The sequence below is a fragment of the Rutidosis leptorrhynchoides genome, chromosome 4, assembly GCF_046630445.1.
Source record: "Rutidosis leptorrhynchoides isolate AG116_Rl617_1_P2 chromosome 4, CSIRO_AGI_Rlap_v1, whole genome shotgun sequence".
Classification (NCBI taxonomy): domain Eukaryota; kingdom Viridiplantae; phylum Streptophyta; class Magnoliopsida; order Asterales; family Asteraceae; genus Rutidosis; species Rutidosis leptorrhynchoides.
This window is the reverse complement of record NC_092336.1, coordinates 590,097,041-590,120,084: the sequence shown is the minus strand read 5'-3', so window position 1 is coordinate 590,120,084 and position 23,044 is coordinate 590,097,041.

Genomic DNA, 23,044 nt, shown 5'->3' with positions numbered 1-23,044 from the left:
CACTAGCAGACACTAAAGAACTAGTTTTCTTATGTTTTGTATGAAATTAATACGCTCTTTAAAATTAATTTTTTTGTGTGAATTTAAAAACAAAAATTTACTTTATTTCATTAAGTTTAAAAAAAATGATTTCTAAAATTTGTCGTAAGTTAAAGACTAGGTCATGAAATCGAAATTGCTTTACCCGAGGGCGGGGCGAAAAATTTTGTTATCATTATTTTTAATTTTATTGATCTAAAGTATACCAAAAAAAAAATTAAAAAACTCGAAAATCTTTGCTTTTAAAACAATCGCTTTAACGATAAATTTTTAAATTTTGTCGAGCGACGGACTAGGTAAACACACCGAAACTACCTAAAGTAAAAGGAAACAAAATTTTAAAAAATTATTCATTTAAATTGTTTTAATAAATAAAGGTTTTATAATATATATATATATATATATATATATATATATATATATATATATATATATATATATATATATATATATATATATATATATATGTTTGTAGTTTATCTTATGTACAAAACAGGGTAAAACAACGCACTTTCAAAGACTGACATTAAGTTCAGCAAAAGTTACTAATTTTAACGACAATACGTAAAATATCAAATGTGATATAAAACAGTATGTTTGCAAACTCGGTATTTTTAATCACTTTTCTACACTAATCACCCTCATAAATTTATAATTATAGTTTGATTTCATACAATTGAGAGCATTGCATGATCTCAAGTGTGGGGAAGGGTTATAAATTTTCTCGGGTTTACACTTAGTTTAATTGCCAAATTTTGTGAAAAATTGAAAATTTTTTAACTAAATGAATTCAAAATCATGTTTATACATATTTATGAACGATAAAACTAGGTTATAATACCGAAATTATTGTTACCTCGGAGATAACATAAATGGAGAAACAATCCAAAACGATTGAATTCATTCAAAATGGAATAGAAGAGAATAAAAAGGCAAAGAAAAGAATAAATAAAAGCTAAGTGTGGGAAGAATGCACCAAGTTCTTTAAAACAGATATCACATATTTTTGTACAAGATTATTGCAGGTACTTTTGTTTTGGACAATACTAATTAGTTTTACCCGATTTACTGTAATATATTTGAAAGAAAGATGGATCTACACGATGAATCAGTTCCATCATTAAAAGGAAGTAAAGCCTTTCAAAAAAGACACGCGCTTCTTGATTTAGGTCAGGAAGTTGTCGTCCAGACCAGCTGTAGGTTGACGAAAAATCTAGAAAAGTCATCCCTAAAATCAGCAGGAAATCCACGGACCTCGGCATCAAACAGGGTTGCCATGTGGTCAGACTTATCCTAACCATTAGAGGATCTATCTCGTAAAATGGGGAGGGCGCCGTGCAAATTAGCTTGATAAGACTAATGAATCAGACACCCAGAAAGGATAATCTCCTTAAAGATCAAAAATTAGCTTTTAAGCATGATATTACTCAATCCTTGAGATTGACTTTAAAGATTGAGAATTACAAACTCATGGAATTCGATGATATCTAAACTCGAGCTTGAACGAGAAAATATTTTGATCAAAATTAAAACCGATTTGTTTTCTGAAAACCTATTTTCAATGCGTTCATTACCATTGAACGTAAAATTCTAAGAATTCACCAGAATTTATTAGGTCACCTGAACCAAATCGGGTGTCAACCGTAAGAACGGTGGTTGCATAGCATGGTCGAAGATAGGACCTTGTGCCAGACCAAAAATTATAGGGTGATCTTTACTATTTCTCCTACAAAGGATAGTAATTGCATCTGACACATTTTTGGACCATGAACATCTGCATGTCATTAGACATTGCCTTAACAGTTGCTTGTTCAACGCTTTCCTTTACAACCGAACGGTAGTTTACCGAAAGGTAATATACAGAGCAAGTATACTGGACGTGTGCTTTCCTAATACAAGGTTAGCAAGTGGGTGACACAAAACCGTAAGTTTTGAGCTAAAATTTTAAAATATGAAATCCACACAACCTACAAAAACATTTTGCAAACACCTGTGAAGGGTTATTCTGGAAAACTTATCTAGGGTAAAAGCTAGAATGAATTTTCAAAAGATCAAATGTTTTCATAAAGATCCAATTTCCTTAAAGGATCTAAATTTTCATAGTCATGTGGGACTGTAAACCACATCGTTACTATCATTATTTATACCACCGTATCAAAATCACTGATGTATAAAGTGTGAGAATAAAAAAAAGTGATTCGAGTGAAGTGTGATTTAATTTCAAGTTCTGTATTGCTTGAGGACAAGCAACGCTCAAGTGTGAGGATATTTGATAGTGCTCCAAATGAACATATATTTAGGCACAATATCCTTCCAATATGTAAAGCTTTTAGTTGCAATTGTTCTATTTTTATGTAATATTCGTTTAAATAAGTAAGTGCGAAGAAGAAAGACGAAAATGAAGATTTGAAGACGCAAATGACCAAAAAGCCCAAATGTACAAGATACAATTCAAGTGGTTCAAATTATTGATGAGAAACATCTAAAACTTACAAGAGTACAAGTCACGGAACGCAAAGTACAAAATATCTACGCGTACGAAAGGACGTTCGAAAATCCGGAACCGAGACATAAACCGAGCATCAACGCGCAAGTCAACGGACCTAAAATTACAAGTCTACTATGCACATGAATATAATATAATATATATATATATATATAATTATATAAAATTATATATATTATATTATATTATTAAATAAAACGTCGGTAAACTAGAAAACAAACTGATTGGAGCATGGCCCTCTGGATCAGTTCACATCTACAAAAGCCAGCGAATTCTGCTCGAATGAGACACCTCTTCACACTCTTCTTTCTTTCTGTAAACTATATTTATATTTATTATTTATAATATTAAGTTTAAGTTAAGATTAATAATAACTGGGTTATTGTAAGAAATGTTTTACGGGTTTTTAAGTCAAACTCTGTCCGTGTAACGCTACGTATTAAATAATCACTGTAAGCTATGTTCTTCCTTTTTAAATTAATGTCTCATAACTAAGTTATTATTATGCTTATTTGAGCCAAAGTAATTGTGATGTTGGGCTAAATATTAAGATGGGGTTATTGAATTTTGTACCATAATTAGGGTTTGGATAAAAGACCGACACTTGTGGACATTGGACTATTGACTATTAATAGATGGGGGTATTGTCTAATCGAATGACAACTCATTAGAATCTGTCGAACCTACTTTCAAATTAGTTAATCTAATAATTATTAAAATAATTATGTATGTCCTATTTAGTGACGTTTATACGACATCTTTTACGATCATTTAATTAATTATTCGGGTTGGGTAATTGATTATTCAAACTAATCAAGTGGGTAAACTAATATTCATATCTAATCAAAACAGGGGTGGATTACATACAGTGATAACTAGTGTAATTGTTGACAGAAGTGATAACTGCGTCACAGTTTAAATCTCTAATTAGTTGGAATATTTGACTTCGAGAATAAGGTTAATTTGACGAGCATTTTATAATTATGACGGATTATTATGGACAAAAACCAGATAGGTATCAAATAAATCTAGGACAAAGGACAATTAACCCAGATAAATAAATTAAAATCAAAACGTCAAACATCATGATTACGGAAGTTTAAATAAACATAATACTTTTATTTCATATTTCATCGTACCTTTATTTACTGTTATTTTAATTACTGCAATTTACTTTATCGCAATTTAAATTCTGTCATTTATATTATCGTCATTTATCTTTACGCTTAAAATATAAAATCGACAAACCGGTCATTAAACGGTAAACCCCCCTTTTATATATTATTATTACTATATATAATTATATACATTTTATATAAATATAGTTGTTAAAAATATAGTACGTATTCACTAGCTCCCTGTGGAACGAACCGGACTTACTAAAAACTACACTACTCTACGATTAGGTACACTGCCTATAAGTGTTGTAGCAAGGTTTAGGTATATCCATCTATAAATAAATAATAAAACTTGTGTAATATTTGTATCGTATTTTGTAATAAAAATAATAATATTTCGTATACACCGCTGCACACATCACTTATCAATATTGTGATTCAATATTGACGGAAAGTACGTAGATGCAACGGAGATGATAAACTCTAGGTTGACCTCACGAGCTATATCCCCGAACCATACCCATAACTCATAATTTCCCTAACTCTATCCCGCTCGAAAAACCCGTTTTGTAAACACTTGAGCAGAACCTCGTCTTAGTATTTTATGTATAAATAATAATAATAATAATACTAATAATAATAATAATAATACTAATAATAATAATAATAATAATAATAATAATAATAATAATAATAATAATAATAATAATAATAATAATAATAATAATAATAATAATAATTAATATTAATAATATTAATAATAATAATAATTATTATTATAATTTATATAGAGAGAGAGTAGTACGAGATAGATGAATGAATGAAACTGAATCCAATTTAATCGAGCTTTATAGACTTGGCCAATAATTAGGTGCCATGCGATCGCATGGATCCCATGACAAATTCCCATGCGATCGCATGGATTGGTTTTACAGCTCATATGGACTCCAATTTGGCTGCCGACACTTTCAATATGCACATATATATATTTATTTAATATATAATATATTTAATCTTTAGAATTAATTAAATATTATATTATATTCTCGTGCCTATTTGATTTGTAATTTTTGCATCGATGAATAGTACGTTGACGCTAGACTTACGTGCCAGTCCCGGTTTTTCGAACGTCCTTTCGTACGCTTAGAAAACTTGTACTTTATGTTTCGCGACGTGTATCTTTATCAATAATTAGACTTATTTCACCAATAATTATAATAATTGAAATGTAACTTATACTTTTGAGTGTTTTGGTCATTTGCATCTTTAAATCAAAGACTCGTTGTTCACCAAAATATATTATTTTAAAACAAAATGTTTTAACACTACGTTATTATTATATCTCGTTTATAAAGTACACACACACACACACACACATACATATATATATATATATATATATATATATATATATATATATATATATATATATATATATATATATATATATATATATATATATATATATATTTTTATCTCAAAATATAAGTTTAAAATATTTATAATATAATATTTAGTTTTTCAAAAGTAACTATATTTCAAGACTCATTTATAATCGTTTAAATGATAGAAAATATTATATCATTTTACGGTTGTGTTTTTGAAACACAATATATATATATATATATATATATATATATATATATATATATATATATATATATATATATATATATATATATATATATATATATATATATATATATATATATATAATTTATAATATAAAGCTTTAATTAAGTTCTTCAACATTCACTAACAAAGTATCTTATAAAACGTTTTGATAATAAAGTTCTTTCCAAATTGAAAACATTTTAGTACTAAATCAAATAAATATAATAACTTTTTTTTCCAAAACTAATATATATTTAAGAATTATTTTGTTAAAGAAAATTAAAAAAATGGAAAGCGTTATATCGTGTTTGAAAAGTAAAATTTATATATATTAGGTTTCAAGTTTTTAAATCACTAAATATTGATGAGGCGTGAGATAAAGTCCAAAGGTTAAATGAACGTACGAAATCATCTTAATGTAAAATGTCGATATCCAACGTCTAAGTTATTTACATTTCACGTTCCAACTTTAAGATGAAAGTTAAAATAGTTATCTTATTAAAATCACGAGGAAAATGTTGTAAAGCATGAATTGAAAATCAAATAGGAATGTCCACTAATATTTGTCTAGTACTTGATAATTGGCATTTTGTTCTTACTTGTAAATCACCTTACCATTTATTCCGAATACCGTTAAAAAGGAAAGGTTTCCTAAATCAAAGTGGACCTCTCAACAGAGACTCGTAATCATACAATGTATCTGATAAATCAATCATTTGATATTATCTTCTAATTCCATCGATAAACATATTGAAACAAATATGTTCATGTAAAGTATTATACGTTTAGTACTTTGTTAATGTTTCAAGTTATAATATATACACATATACATATAATCATATCCGTTCATTTAATGGTTCGTGAATCGTCAGAATTTGGTCGAGGTTTAAATGAATGTATGAACACAGTTCAAAATTCTTGAGATTTATCTTAACAAACTTTGCTTATCGTGTCGAAAGCATATAAAGATTAAAGTTTAAATTTGGTCGAAAATTTTCGGGTTGTCACAGTACCTACCCGTTAAAGAAATTTCGTCCTCGAAATTTGATCGAGGTTGTCATGGTTAACAATAAGAATGTTTTCATGACAATTATGAGTTGATAAATAGAGTTTTATCATCATTGAGTAATATGGATAAAACCATTTGATTTTGTGAAGAGTACGAGTGAAGCTATCACAAAAAAGTGAAATGAGTAGATGTAGATTCGTCATATTTTTTGACGTAGATAGGATTGATTTCCAATTTCAAGAGATTTGGAGAAAATCTTCGTAATAAGATTTGATTCTTCGGTAATCAAGGGAATTAGGATCCGCTTTAAATGCGATAATCTGTTTTGATTGCTCTGTCGGATATTTTACTATAAATCCACCCCCTTCGTTTCCTTACAACTCACACCTTCTATTCTTTTTCCCTCAATTCATACTTTAAAACATTCATCAACATGCTCCATCCGGTTCTGATTCTTGATATACTCTTAACTTTTATATCTGTCATTCTTCTTTTTCATCTACCACCGGAGGATTTTATTTACTTTTACTATTACCTTTGGGTTATTGTATTTTTAATTCTCCCGTGCCTTTACGTTGCAATACGTATTGATATGCACAGTTTGTAATTTATGTGTTTTTGTCGAGCTTCATATTTTCTTTTATATTTAAAAGTTCTATACTTTTGTCTCCTCTTCCCGACTTCAAGTCAAGCGAATAATGGTCCAGAATTCGTAGGTATGGATTTCGAAATGAACATAGTTAATGTTTTAAGAAGCAATTTGTAATGGCATGATCTTGATTTGTCAAATTACCAGAATATCCGAAAAAGACTGAATCATCAAGAAAATATTTTCTTGATATTTTTAGAAGTTAAATAGAATACAAGAGTCGTGTAACATGGCACATGATGATGGTATGGTCTGTGAATCATCATGTTTCATTAGAAACTCAGCATGAATTACTGTAATATAATCACGTTGATCAATTGTCATTATATTATACTAACTCATGCTTCATTTTCCCACACTACTTCAAAAATATTCATACTTCAAACTCGAAGGTTTCAGAATTTAGAAACTAAACAGTTTCCTTTATGATGTGATACAGATAACGCGAGAGTTAAATGATTTTAGATATGAATGGTTATGAAAATATCTTCAGAAATATGGAGGATATTTATAATGGAAGATACGATGATATCTTAGAATATTTAAGATAAGAGGATGATGAAGAATATTGTTGATGTCGTGCGAGGTGTACGTGAAATACTATATATTTTTGATGCGAAAAGCGATACAAATTACACAAGTTTTAATTATTTATTTACAAAATGGATATACCTAAACCTTGCTACAACACTATAGGCAGTGTACCTAATCGTAGAGTAGTATAGTTTTTAGTAAGTCCGGTTTGTTCCACAGGGAGACGGTTACACTATATTTTTATATAATTACATTTGTACAAAAATATATAAATATATATATATATATAATAATATATAAAAAGGGGGGTTTACCGTTTAATGACCGGTTTGTCGATTTTATATTTTAAGCAAAGCGTAAAGTAAATTTAATTAACAAAATAAAATAAATAACAAAAAATATAAATGACGAATAATTAAAGGTGCGATGAAATATAAAATAAAATAATTATGCTTATTTAAACTTCCGTAATCATGATGTTTGACGTGTTGATTTTAGTTTTATGCCCATGGGTTAATTGTCCTTTGTCCTGGATTATTTAATATGTCCGTCTGGTTTTTGTCCATAACAGTCCATCAGTCATAAATATAAAGTACGAGTGTCCTCTTCAAATTATCCTTATACCCGAAGTCAAATATTCCAACTAATTGGGGACTTAAACTGTAACAAGGTTTTAATACTTTGTTTAATAATTACACCAGGTTATCGACTGCGTGTAACCCAAGGTTTTAATACTTTGTTATCAATTATGCCAAGTGTCCTTGTACATAATTTTACCCCTGTTTTAATAATTCTAGTGACTAGTGACTATTAATCCATTCGCGTGTCCGGTTAAATGAACGATTATTCGTACATATAAATATCCCGCCCATCGTGTCCGATCGAGTGTATATGGTTATTTATAGGGACGTCCAATTGTAAATCTTTATATTAAAATTAACAAACTATCATTTAGTTAAACAAATATAAAGCCCATTAATAGCTCATAGTCTAATTTCCACAAGTGTCGTTCTTTTGTCCAAACCCCAGTTATGGTACAAAGCCCAATTACCCAATTTTAATATTTTTAGCCCAACATCATGATTACTTCGTCTTAAATAAGCATAATAATAACTTAAGTACGAGACATTAATTTAAAAAGGAGAACATAGCTTACATTGATTATTTATCGCGTAGTGTTACACGGACAGAGCTCCAACTTTAAAACCCGTAAAATAACCTTTACATTAACCCAAACTAATCTAATATAAAACTAACCTATACTATATATATATTAAATATATATTATTATTACATAGGGAGTATTATTATTATTATTTTTGGTGTATTAAAACTCGGCAGAAAACGTTGATATTTATAGGACATTTCTGAAATTTCAAACTCCGTGAGTTGCGGCACTTTTACCCTTCAAACTCTGCGAGTCGCGGAGTTTGAATTTCCAGCTCACATGATTTTGGATCTTTGCTTGTCGACGTTATTAAATAATAATATAATATATAAATAATTTTAAGAATTATTTAAATATTATATTTTATTTATGTGCATAGTTGACTTGTAATTTTTGCACCGTTGCGTCGCGCGTTGAGAGTAGACTCATGTCCCGGTTCTGGATTTTCGAACGTCCTTTCGTATAATTTAATATCTTGTACTTTGTGTTCCGCAACTTGTACTTTTATCATTTTTAGACGTTTCTTATCAATAAATTGAACCACTTGGATTGTATCTTGTACATTTGAGCTTTTCGGACGTTTGCATCTTCAAATCGTCGTTTTCGCCTTTTGTCTTCGCACTTATTTAATATAAATGATTACAACTTAAAATAGGACAATTACAACTAAATAATTTACATATTGGGAGGATATTGCTACAAAATATATGTTCATTTGGAGCACTATCAAATATCCCCACACTTGAGCATTGCTTGTCCTCAAGTAATACAGAACTTGAAATTAAATTACACGAATCACTTCTTTATTCTTCACACTTTATACATCAGTGATTTTGATACGGCGGTATAAATAATGATAGTAACGGTGTGGTTTACAGTCCCACATGACTATTAAAAATTTAGATCCTTTAAGGAAATTGGATCTTTATGAAAATATTTGATCTTTTGAAAATTCAATCTAGCTTTTACCCTAGATAAGTTTTCCGGAATAACCCTTCACCGGTGTTTGAAAAATGGTTTTTTTTTTGTGTTTTGTGGGTTTCAGATTTGAAAATTTTTGCTCAAAACTTATGGTTTTGTGTTACCCACTTGCTAACCTTGTATTAGGAAAGCAACACGTCCAGTTTACTTGTCACGTATATTACCTTTCGGTAAACTACCGTCCGGTTGTAAAGGAAAGCGATGAACAAGCAACTGTTAAGGCAATGTCCCGTGACTTGGTTTTGATTATGGTTTATAAACGTGTCAGATGCTAGTACTATCCTTTGTAGGAGCAATAGTAAAGATCATCCTATGATTTTTCGGTCTGGCATAAGGTCCTGTCTCTGACCATGCTATGCAACCACCGTTCTTACGGTTGACACCCGATTTGGTTCAGGTGACCTAATGAATTCTAGGTGAATTCCTAGGATTTTACGTTCAATGGTAATGAACGCATTGAAAATGGGTTTTCAGAAAACAAATCGGTTTATAATTTGATCAAAATATTTTCTCGTTCAAGCTCGAGTTTAGATATCATTGAATTCCATGAGTTTGAATTCTCAATCTTTAAGGTCAATCTCAAGGATTGAGTAATATCAGTCTTAGAAGCTGATTTTTAATCTTTAAGGAGATTATCCTTTCTGGGGGTCTGATTCATTAGTCTTATCAAGCTAATTTGCACGGTGCCCTCCCCATTGTACGAGACAGATCCTCTCATGGTTAGGATAAGTCTGACCACTTCACGACCCTGTTTGATGCTGAGGTCCGTGGATTTCCTGCTGATTTTAGAGATTACTTTTCAAGATTTTTCGTCAACCTACAGCTGGTCTGGACGACAACTTCTTGACCTAAATCAAGAAGCGCGTGTCTTTTTCGGAAGACTTTACTTCTTTTTAATGATGGAATTGATTCATCGTGTAGATCCATCTTTTCTTTCAAATATATTACAGTAAATCGGGTAAAACTGATTAAAATCGTCCAAAACAAAAGTACCTGCAATAACTTTACAGAAACATGTGATAGATAGTTTTTAATTGAATAACTTGGTACATTCTCCCCACACTTAGTTTCTTTCTTTGCCTTTTTATTCTCCTTTATTCCATTTTAAATGAATTCAATCGTTTTAGGGTGTTTCTCAATTTATGTCCTTTTCGAGGTAACGATAATTTCGGTATTAACACCTAGTTTTCATCGTTCATAAATATGTATAAACATGATTTTGAATTCATTTATTTGAAAATTTTTGAAATTTTCACAAAATTTGGCAAATAAACTAAGTGCAAACCCGAGAGAATTTATAACCTTTCCCCACACTTGAGATCATGCAATGCCCTCATTTGCATGAAATCAGACTATAATTATAAATTCATGAGGGTGATAAGTGTAGAAAAGTGATTAGAAATACCCAGTTTGTAATTACAAAGCTTGTCGAATGATAGATGGCGCGCCTCATCGTTCATTCCTTCTTGTTTTATCACACATGTTTTTCTTCAAAAACGGTTGCTTTTCTGGACTGTTTGCTAATTTTTGAAAATGCGTCTTTTACCCTTACTTATTATACATGTTTATTTAACGAGTTATGCACTAACCCGAACCCCTAATTTAACGTTAAGTGGGGTTATACTTCCCCACACTTAGCTTATGACATGTGAAGTCGGTAGAATAAGTTCCACGAATTAAAATAGTGAGCCACTTATTTACATCTCGGGTGGTATAAAATATATCAATGGGTTTAAAGTTTAGACCCACCCGAATATCACTACTTAATTCTTTTTTAAGTGTAGCTTTTAGTAAATGGATATGTCTCTTTTCTGGTTCTTGGTCAAATGGATCGATATACACCGACATACATATTATAGGGTGGACAAATTCTAACGTTTCCTTCCTTTTATTCTCGAGATCAAAGTTTTCACCTCTATTACCCAATTGGGTGAAATCCGAGGTGTCATTATCTATTACAGCTCGTAGTTCATCTTCGGTAGATGACTCGTCTATTGAGAATATTGGGTTGGAAGGTTGTGGAATGGTGAATTTTGGGATTGGAGTAGATTCTTCTTCATTAACGGTACTTATCGGTCCCACCACTTTGGTCTCGGGGGTAAAATTTTCAACGTTATCGTTTTCCCAAGAGTACCAATTTGTCACCCTTACTTCTTCTTCATCCATAGAGGCTAATGTGTCGATATGTTGTGAAATTGGTAAAACTGAATAAAAAGTATCATCGGGATAGTTGGTGATTTCGGAGCTCTCGAATTCATCAAAATTCGATGATATGAGATTTTCTTGCACAATACTCCTCAGATCAACAGGTGTGTAATCTGATAGGGTTTCAGCTTGCCGATTTACAAACTCTCTCATTTGTTCATTTTGAGTATCAAGTTCTTCGAGTTTGATTTTGATATAATCTAAAGAATTTTCAGGCACATAATTTTCCTCGTCTTTTGGTTGTTGAGTTTGGATATATTCTTGTGAATAATCCCAATTAGAATTGTATTCCTCATAATCGTTCCATTCAGGTTCCATGGGTGCATAATTTTCCATAGGAACGTAATAATAACATTCCCATGTTGAGTGATAATCTCCACAGATTTCACAACCAGTTATTGTTTCGTCATTCGTGATCCAAGATTGACCGAATGAATTGTCATCAACACCTGTTTGAGAGTATTGATGAAATTGATTTCGGATGTCATAAAGAGTTTCTAAGATATTTTCGAGATTTTCCATAATGCGTTTATTACCAAATTTTAGCTACAATGTGGTGCATTTACTAATTATCCTATTAGTTATAAAATAAAATAAAAAAAATTATATAAGTTATCAAATTAATAGACTTTTTTGCTTTTGCCCACGTTTCGAATAGCCAATAGATGCAGCAGGGAGCCAGAACCCTTTAAATCGGAAGCTCACAACTCAGCCACTAACAAATCCAACTATTACTACGAAGCAGGAAATTTGAATGTCTATCAATTTAACCGCTTAAAATAATTTTTCGTTGAAATTTTAAAGAAATTATAGAGAAGAAATAGAGAAAATTCTAAGTCCTAAAAACTAGATCGTCGAGAAATAAGAAAGAAAAAGAATATGCGTTGAAAAACGTCGAAAAATAAAAATAAGAAAGAAAAACGTCGAAACTTAAAAGTCTAAAAATTATATCTAAAAAGTTGCGCCTAAAGGTCTAAAGGTAAATGCAATTTTATTCAGAAAACGGCAATTACTTAAAGGCACTAAAATCTATTTAAAACTAAAGCGAAAAACGGCGTCGCAAAATTCCAAAGCACCTAAATCTTAATCTAAAGAAAAAGCACTTAAGGGATTTTACGGCAAAGCCTAAGAATCTATACATATAAAATAACTACAGAAAAACTAATTTTAAAACTAATTGCGAACGAAAAATATACAAAATATTACGATTACAATAAATAAAAGGATACAAATTATAAAAAGTTATAAAATTACTTATTTTTATAAAAAATATTATTTTTATATTTTTATTTTTATATTTTATAAAAGTATTAATTTTTTATATATTAAAACTAAATATAATTAATTATAACGAATTAATTTAAAAACTTAAACTAAATAATAATAATAATAAAGTAATTAGGGTTAAATAATAATAATAATTAATAATAATTACTCCGTAATAAATGCGAAATAGGGTTGCAGGACACGCGTGTCAGGGTGGCTCAGCGAGTCGCGGTGCCACGTGCCTTAAAACTCCGCGAGTCGCGGAGTATGTAAAACGTTTTTTTTTTATATATATTGTTTTTCTAAAAATATATTTATACAAATATATATTAAAAATATAGCATTTCGCAGAGTTCCCCGGCAGCGGCGCCAAAAACTTGATGTCGTGCGAGGTGTACGTGAAATACTATTTTTTTATACGAAAAGCGATACAAATTTCACAAGTTTTAATTATTTATTTACAAAATGGATATACCTAAACCTTACTACAACACTATAGACAGTGTACCTAATCGTAGAGTAGTATAGTTTTTAGTAAGTTCGGTTCGTTCCACAGGGAGACGGTTACACTATATTTTTATATAATTACATTTGTACAAAAATATATAATATATATATATATATATATATATATATATATATATATATATATATATATATATATATATATATATATATATATATATATATATATAATATATAAAAAGGTGGGTTTACCGTTTAATGACCGGTTTGTCGATTTTATATTTTAAGCGAAGCGTAAAGTAAATTTAATTAACAAAATAAAATAAATAACAAAAAATATAAATGACGAATAATTAAAGGTGCGATGAAATATAAAATAAAATAATTATGCTTATTTAAACTTCCGTAATCATGATGTTTGACGTGTTGATTTTAGTTTTATGCCCATGGGTTAATTGTCCTTTGTCCTGGATTATTTAATATGTCCGTCTGGTTTTTGTCCATAACAGTCCATCAGTCATAAATATAAAGTGCGAGTGTCCTCGTCAAATTATCCTTATACCCGAAGTCAAATATTCCAACTAATTGGGGACTTAAACTGTAACAAGGTTTTAATACTTTGTTTAATAATTACACCAGGTTATCGACTGCGTGTAACCCAAGGTTTTAATACTTTGTTATCAATTATGCCAAGTGTCCTTGTACATAATTTCACCCCTGTTTTAATAATTCTAGTGACTATTAATCCATTCCCGTGTCCGGTTAAATGAACGATTATTCGTACATATAAATATCCCGCCCATCGTGTCCGATCGAGTGTATATGGTTATTTATAGGGATGTCCAGTTGTAAATCTTTATATTAAAATTAACAAACTATCATTTAGTTAAACAAATATAAAGCCCATTAATAGCCCATAGTCTAATTTCCACAAGTGTCGTTCTTTTGTCCAAACCCCAATTATGGTACAAAGCCCAATTACCCAATTTTAATATTTTTAGCCCAACATCATGATTACTTCATCTTAAATAAGCATAATAATAACTTAAGTACGAGACATTAATTTAAAAAGGAGAACATAGCTTACATTGATTATTTATCGCGTAGTGTTACACGGACAGAGCTCCAACTTTAAAACCCGTAAAATAACCTTTACATTAACCCAAACTAATCTAATATAAAACTAACCTATACTATATATATATATATTATATATATATTATTATTACATAGGGAGTATTATTATTATTATTTTTGGTGTATTAAAACTCGGCAGAAAACGTTGATATTTATAGGACATTTCTGAAATTTCAAACTCTGCGAGTTGCGGCACTTTTACCCTTCAAACTCCGTGAGTCGCGGAGTTTGAATTTCCAGCTCACATGATTTTGGATCTTTGCTTGTCGACGTTATTAAATAATAATATAATATATAAATAATTTTAAGAATTATTTAAATATTATATTTTATTTATGTGCATAGTTGACTTGTAATTTTTGCACCGTTGCGTCACGCGTTGAGAGTAGACTCATGTCCCGGTTCTGGATTTTCGAACGTCCTTTCGTATAATTTAATATCTTGTACTTTGTGTTCTGCAACTTGTACTTTTGTCATTTTTAGACGTTTCTTATCAATAAATTGAACCACTTGGATTGTATCTTGTACATTTGAGCTTTTTGGACGTTTGCGTCTTCAAATCATCGTTTTCACCTTTTGTCTTCGCACTTATTTAATATAAACGATTACAACTTAAAATAGGACAATTACAACTAAATAATTTACATATTGGGAGGATATTGCTTCAAAATATATGTTCATTTGGAGCACTATCAATTGTCCGCAAGGGTTTTAAAGTAAGGAGCAAGGTATTTGCTAAGGATTTCAGCAGACACTGAATCATTTAGATTCTTTGAAGGTAGATTTCGTCCTTGTGATTTGTCCACAGCCTCCTTCATAGTTTGCTCAATCCGTTTTTCTGTTCCAAACCTTCTCTTTTTCTGAGCTTTGCCAATACACTATTCTTTATCATCAAACTTTTGACTATTACGGTTGTCTACAGTTTCTGCTGCTTCATTCAGTTTTTCAAAAACTTCAGAGAACTAAATCGTAGATTGGGGTGTTTTTCAGAAACTTCATATTCGAAGTATGTAAGTCTAGGAGATAGACATTATATGTACGCCTATAACTATTGGCGTAGACATGCTGCGAGATTTCAAAATACTGATTGCTGATTCCCAGTAATTGGTATAATAATTCTTGTTACAAGATGCGGATGAGTAAATGATGGGGTTTCAATAAATATAATGATTTTTCGGGAATTCAATGATCAGTGAAGTTGTTGGTAAGTTTATTGCTAATTTGGTGGAACATAAACGGCTCCCCGGTAACGATGGCAAAAGGGCAATGTATATATCGAGGTTATAATAAGATTGTTTCGACTGAAAAGTCAAAGTTGACTTGCTGGAGCTGTGACAAAATTGTCTATTTTAGAAGGGATTGAAAAGTTATTTTAGCTAATAAATGCCAAAGGGTCTGACACAAATACGTGTTAAATTATGACTTGGGTTTCAAGAGTTTTTCAGGTACATAACTGTGGATAACATGTGGTTGGATCATCATCTCGATTGTTCATTGTTTGAAGTGTCTTCAAAAATTTCGGAAGGTTTGAACACAGATTGTAATCGTTAATATACATATGATGTTCTAACACAGTTTTGAAGTCAAAGTATAACCTTGAAAGATGTAGGACTCTAATAGTGATGATACCGGTTGAATCTTGACTTAAATTTTGATTTGTCAAGATCAGAATACGTAATTAAATTTGGTTAAGAATGGTTGTTTTGATTTCTATAAAAGAATGTATATTGTTGTGTAAGTAATGAGTATAGTTAGTGATTGATGAATCAGATTCGAAGAATATAACACATTAATTGTGAATTTATATCTCTCGGGTATTACCTACCCGTTAAAAAAAATTCACAATTAATATTTTATACAAAAGAATTTTATTACAGTCTTTATGAAAATATCTATGTGTATATTTTCTTCAGAGGTAACATAGATTTAATGAGTTAATATTAAATTAAACTCATTTGATTTGCGGTTGAAACTAGAATTGAATAATCCCTAAAACTTTAGAACTTAAATAACTTTTACGAAGTATTTCTTCAATGTAATTTAAATTATGAATCAATACTTCGTTATTTGTTGATGCATGGTGTTGGTGTTCTTGGAATTCTTGTGAACTTCGCAAAGTACGAGTGAAGTTATCTGAAAAGTTTCGAGTACATCGATGATGAAAGTGTAAATTCAAACCTATATTTGAATAATACACTTGATTTATTATGAAATGGAATTCATTGAATTGAAACAGAGATCGTAGTTAACGATGGTTAAGTTGTTAAGGAAGGATGTACATCATAGCATATTAGTAATATGAATTTAACCGAGTATTATCTACCCTTATTTAATTCATTCATAATAGCTTAATATGAAAAGATATAGTATGGTTTCCAAAATTTATATATATAAGTTGTACATATTATAACGACACGGCTTTTTTGACTTGCTTTTGTGCTTTGTGCTTTCGCGAAACTGCGTATTTGTGCTTACTGTGCTATTTTATACTCTGGAATCTTACTACACGTGGATTACTTTCATTTATATGTTAAAACGTTCCTTTAAGTACATAGGATACTTAACTTGATCACCGGATGCCTTTATGACCGTTAGTGTCCCTTGACGTTTCGAACAAACTGCGTACTTCGTACACGTTTAACTTTTGTCGTAATCGGAATATTATGACTACGAAATATTAATTGTTATTTTATAATAACAATTACTTGGGTTTTTGGATGCTTAATTACGCTTAGTAAGTTACTTATGCTTACTAGTTAGTCTTGTTGGACTTTCTACCTTGTTGGACTTTAGCCCACCCTACACTAGTTAGTGGACTATTTAATAAGCCCAATTATAAGTAACTAGTTATCCATTAATAAGTAAGACACATACCCATTTATTAGAGGGAACATGCTAGCATTTTTGTCAAGTATTATCCTTAATGTTGCATGGGATACCAACATAAGCACCAACTTTAGACAACCATTAACCAAAAAGCAAAAGTTGTCCCCCTTTGTCCCCCCTGGCTATGGTTTTGGAAGACCACTACCACCCTCACCACCTATAAATACAAGGCTTATTCCATCCATTTACACTTGCTCTCATTTGCATTTCACACACAGTTACTCTCAAATTCTTTCTCTAGTCTTTCTTTCTCTAAAAAGTGTAAGTAAATGATTTTTCTTCTTCTTCTTTCCTTCCCCATTCATGTGATCATCATCATCATCTAAGGATCTAGCTTTTTAGCTTTGATCTTGATTACATCTTGTAGATTCAAACATGGATTTGAATCCTTCAAGAACATGGAAGATTCAAGCTTTCTAACTTTGAATCTTCACCTACTTTGTAGATCTAAATCTTTTAACTTTAATCTTGTTATTTTGTTATAAAGATTCAAACTTTTGTTTTTAATCTTCATGTAACTTAAAGATCCAAGCTTTATGCTTCAAGATCTTCAAGAACAACCAAGATGCAAGCTTTCTAGCTTGAATCTTCATATCTTTTGTTGGATCTAAATTTTCTAACTTATGATCTCATTACTTTGTTATAAAGATCAAAACTTGTGTTTATGGTCTTCATGTAACTTAAAGATCTAAGCTTTATGCTTCAAGGTCTTCAAGAACACCAAAGGTTCAAGCTTTCTAGCTTTGTAATCTTATAACTTGTGAGAAAAGGATCCAAGCTCTCTAGCTTAGGGTTCCATCACCTTATTTGATTTAGATTATGTTCATACTTGTTTGATTGAAGTAAAGTTTGTAGCTTTAGTTGTAAATGGAACTTGTAATTGTGTTAAGACTAAGGATATGATGTAACCTTGGTTCATCATCCATATAAGACTCTTAAATGAGTTGTGTTCTTACTTGGTCTTAACATATTGTGTTTTGATGGTAGAATCTTGGTCAAGGTGATGCTAACCCATCAACGAGTTGTACACTTAAAGCTACAAGCATCAAGGATGAGAACCGTGATGAGCATCAAGCACCAAGAACCCCACCGAAGCACTTGTTACTGTTTTTCGGGATCTGATCAGATTCCTTAACTTCTGGAAAATTGATTTTCAGTTAGTTCGTTTCGAGTAGATTACTTTTTGTTTAGGCCTCGACTTAATCCGACATACGGTTTAGGATTTATAGCCCTCCGAAAGTCACTATGCCCTTGTAACGTTGTGCTGAAATTTCTGACTTACTCGCACTTAAACCGTCGCCGCGGTCAAACGAAGATGAGTTTGGTCCTAGAAATTGGTCAGCAAGTAGAGGACTCCCATATGGAGCTGATGTTAAAGCTAAGGTATACGAAATAGTTTATATTTTACTAGGAAAAACTATTAAATACGATACAATTTTACACAAGATATTTATTTATTTATAGAATGGATATACTTAAACCTTGCTACAACACTTATAGGCAGTGTACCTAATCGTACAGTAGTGTAGTTTTTAGTAAGTCCGGTTCGTTCCACAGGGAAATCTTTAAACAAAGCGTAACGCTATATTAGTTTACTTTTATAAAAATACAAACATATATATAAGTAATATTATTATTATAAAGGGGGGTTTTTTACCGTTTAATGACCGGTTTGTCGATTTTAAAACTTTAGTCGCAGTTAAAACCTAATGTAAAATATTAAATAAATAAAAGACTTAATTTAAAGCGTAAAGTAAATAACGATAATGAAATTGCGAATAATAAAAGTGCGATAAAATAAACTTGCGATAATTAAAAAGTACGATAATTAAAAATGCAATTAAATATAATAACAATAAAAAATGCGATAATTAGAAGTGCAATTAAATATAAAATAAAGGAAATTAAATATGAAATAAAAGAATTATGCTTATTTAAACTTCCGTAATCATGATGTTTGACGTGTTGATTTTAGTTTTATGCCCATGGGTTAATTGTCCTTTGTCCTGGATTATTTAATATGTCCGTCTGGTTTTTGTCCATAACAGTCCATCAGTCATAAATATAAAGTGCGAGTGTCCTCATCAAATTATTCTTATACCCGAAGTTAAATATTCCAACTAATTGGGGATTCGAATTGTAACAAGGTTTTAATACTTTGTTTAATGAATACACCAGATTATCGACTGCGTGTAAACCAAGGTTTTACTACTTTGTTAACAATTACACCAATTACCCTTGAATGTAATTTCACCCCTGTTTTAATTATTCTAGTGGCTATTAATCCATTCCCGTGTCTGGTTAAATGAACGATTATTCGTACATATAAATACCCCGCCCATCGTGTCCGATTGAGTGTATATGGTAATTTATAGGGACGCCCAATTGTAAATCTTTATATTAACATTAACAAACTATCATTTAGTTAAACAAATATAAAGCCCATTAATAGCCCATAGTCTAATTTCCACAAGTGTCGTTCTTTTGTCCAAACCCCAATTATGGTACAAAGCCCAATTACCCAATTTTAGTAATTAGCCCAACATCATGATTACTTCGTTTTAAATAAGCATAATTATAACTTAGCTGCGAGACATTAATATAAAAAAGTTGAACATAACTTACAATGATTAAAAATAGCGTAGCGTTACACGGACAGAATTTCGACTTACACCCTTACAACATTCGCTAACATACCCTTATTATTAGAATTAAAATTAAAATATAAATTATATATATATATATCGTTTACGTATGATAAGAGAAGAAAAAGATTATGAATTGTGATCAGAATTCGGTTGGCTTTATAGGGATTTTCGATTTTTGGGGCTCCGCGACTCGCGGTAAAATCCTCTTCAAACTCCGCGAGTCGCGGAGAATGAATTTACAGCTCAGTCCTTGGAGTCTTTCTCTGCCGACGGTTTTTATTTATAAATATAATATATATATAATTAATATAATTAATTATATATTATATTATATTTATATACCTAGTTAACTTGTAATTTTTAGTCCGTTGCGTCGAGCGTTGAGAGTTGACTCTGGTCCCGGTTCCGGATTTTCGAACGTCCTTGCGTACAATTTAATATCTTGTACTTTACGTTTTTAATCTTGTACTCTTGTAATTTCGAGACGTTTCTTATCAATAATTGGAACCTCTTTGATTGTCTTTTGTTCTTTTGAGCTTTTTGGTCGTTTGCGTCTTCAATTCGTCGAATTTGTCTTTTGTCTTCACCTTTTATTATTTAAACGAATATCACTTGTAAATAGAACAATTGCAACTAAAAGCTTGTCTTTCTTGAGGAATAATGCTATGAAATATATGTTCGTTTTTAGCATTATCAAATATTCCCACACTTGAGCGTTGCTTGTCCTCAAGCAATATCGTCTTGAAATACAAGAATCACTTCTTTATTCTTCACACTTTGTACATCAGTGATTTCTATACGGCGGTATAAACAATGGTAGTAACGATATGGTTTACAGTCCCACATGACTATAAAAATTTAGATCCATTAAGGAAATTGGATCTTTATGAAAACATTTAATCTTTTGAAATCTAGTTTTTACCCTAGATAAGTTTTCCGGAATAACCCTTTACCGGTGTTTGCAAAATATTTTTGTGGGTTTGGTGGGTTTTAGATTTGAAAATTTTAGCTCAAAACTTGCGGTTTTGTGTCACCCACTTGCTAACCTTGTATTTGGAAAGCAACACGTCCAGTTTACTTGTCCCGTATATTACCTTTCGGTAAACTACCGTCCGATTGAAAGGAAAGCGTTGAACAAGCAACTGTTAAGGCAATGTCCCCTGACATGCTTTTAATTATGCTCTATAACGTGTCGGACGCAATTACTATCCTTGGTAGGAGCAATAGTAAAGCTCACCCTTATAATTTTTCGGTATGGCACAAGGTCCTGTCTTTGACCACTATGCAACCACCGTTCTTACGGTTGACACCCGATTTAGTTCAGGTGACCTAATGAATTCCAGGTGAATTCCTAGGATTTTACGTTCAATGGTAATGAACGTATTGAAAATAGGGTTTTCAGAAAACAAATCGGTTTGTAATTTTGATCAAAATATTTTCTCGTTCAAGCTCGAGTTTAGATATCATTGAATTCCATGAGTTTGTAATTCTCAATCTTTAAGGTCAATCTCTAGGATTGAGTAATATCAGTCTTAAAAGCTGATTTTTAATCTTTAAGGAGATTATCCTTTCTGGGGATCTGATTCATTAGTCTTATCAAGCTAATTTGCACGGTGCCCCCCCATTGTACGAGATAAATCCTTCTCATGGTTAGGATAAATCTGACCACATGGCGACCCTGTTTAATGCTGAGGTCCGTGGATTTCCTGCTGATTTTAGTGATGACTTTTCTAGATTTTTCGTCAACCTACAGCTGGTCTGGACGACAACTTCATGACCTAAATCAAGAAGCGCGTGTCTTTTTTGGAAGACTTTACTTCCTTTTAATGATGGAATTGATTCATCGTGTAGATCCATCTCTTCTTTTCTTTCATCGGGTAAAACAGTTTAGTTTAGTCCAAAGCAAAAGTATTTTCAGTTATTTGTTACAGATATATGTGACATATGTTTAAGATAACTTGGTAAATTTTCCCACACTTGGCTTTTATTTTCCTTTTTATCGTCCTATATTCCATTTTAAATGAATTTTAACATTTTAGTTTGTTTCTTAATTTATGTCCTTTCCGAGGTAACAATAATTTCGGTGTTAAAACCTAGTTTTATCGTTCATAAATATGTATAAACATGATTTTGAATTCATTTAATTGAAAATTTTGAAAAATTTTACTAGAATTGGGTAGTCAGTATATAAGACTAGGGCTGTTCTTTTTTTATCAGAGAGCACTAGATTCTAATACAACTACTTCTTTACTAGTATTTTTAATGGTAACCAAGTGTATAAAGTAAAAATTTTTAAAATCCGAAAGAATTTAACCCCTTCCCACACTTAAGATCTTGCAATGCCCTCATTTGCAAGAAATTAGTAACAATTTAAATTATTAAGGGTGATTTGTGTGAAAATGATTAAATTTTTACCAAAGTTTCCAAATATATTGGCGTTTGTTTGCTGAATGATAAATGGTGCACATCATTTGTTCATTCCGTCTTGTTGTTATTTCACATATATTTTGCATCATGTCGTCAAAATTAGTTGCTTTTGCTGAACTTAATGCCAGTCTTTGAAAATGCGTTGTTTTACCCTGTTGTGTACATAAGATAAACTGCAAACATATATACATATTTTTGAAGTTTGGTATATTACCCCACATTCAAAAATTATTAAAATCTAAGAATAAAAGTTAGATAATTATAAAAATGATTACAATATTAACAAAAGTATTAAACGTATCAATAATTACAAATTACAAAATAAAAAAAAATAATAAGTAAACTAAGGATGATATTGGTACCAATAGGGGTTCCAGGCATAACCATAAGTG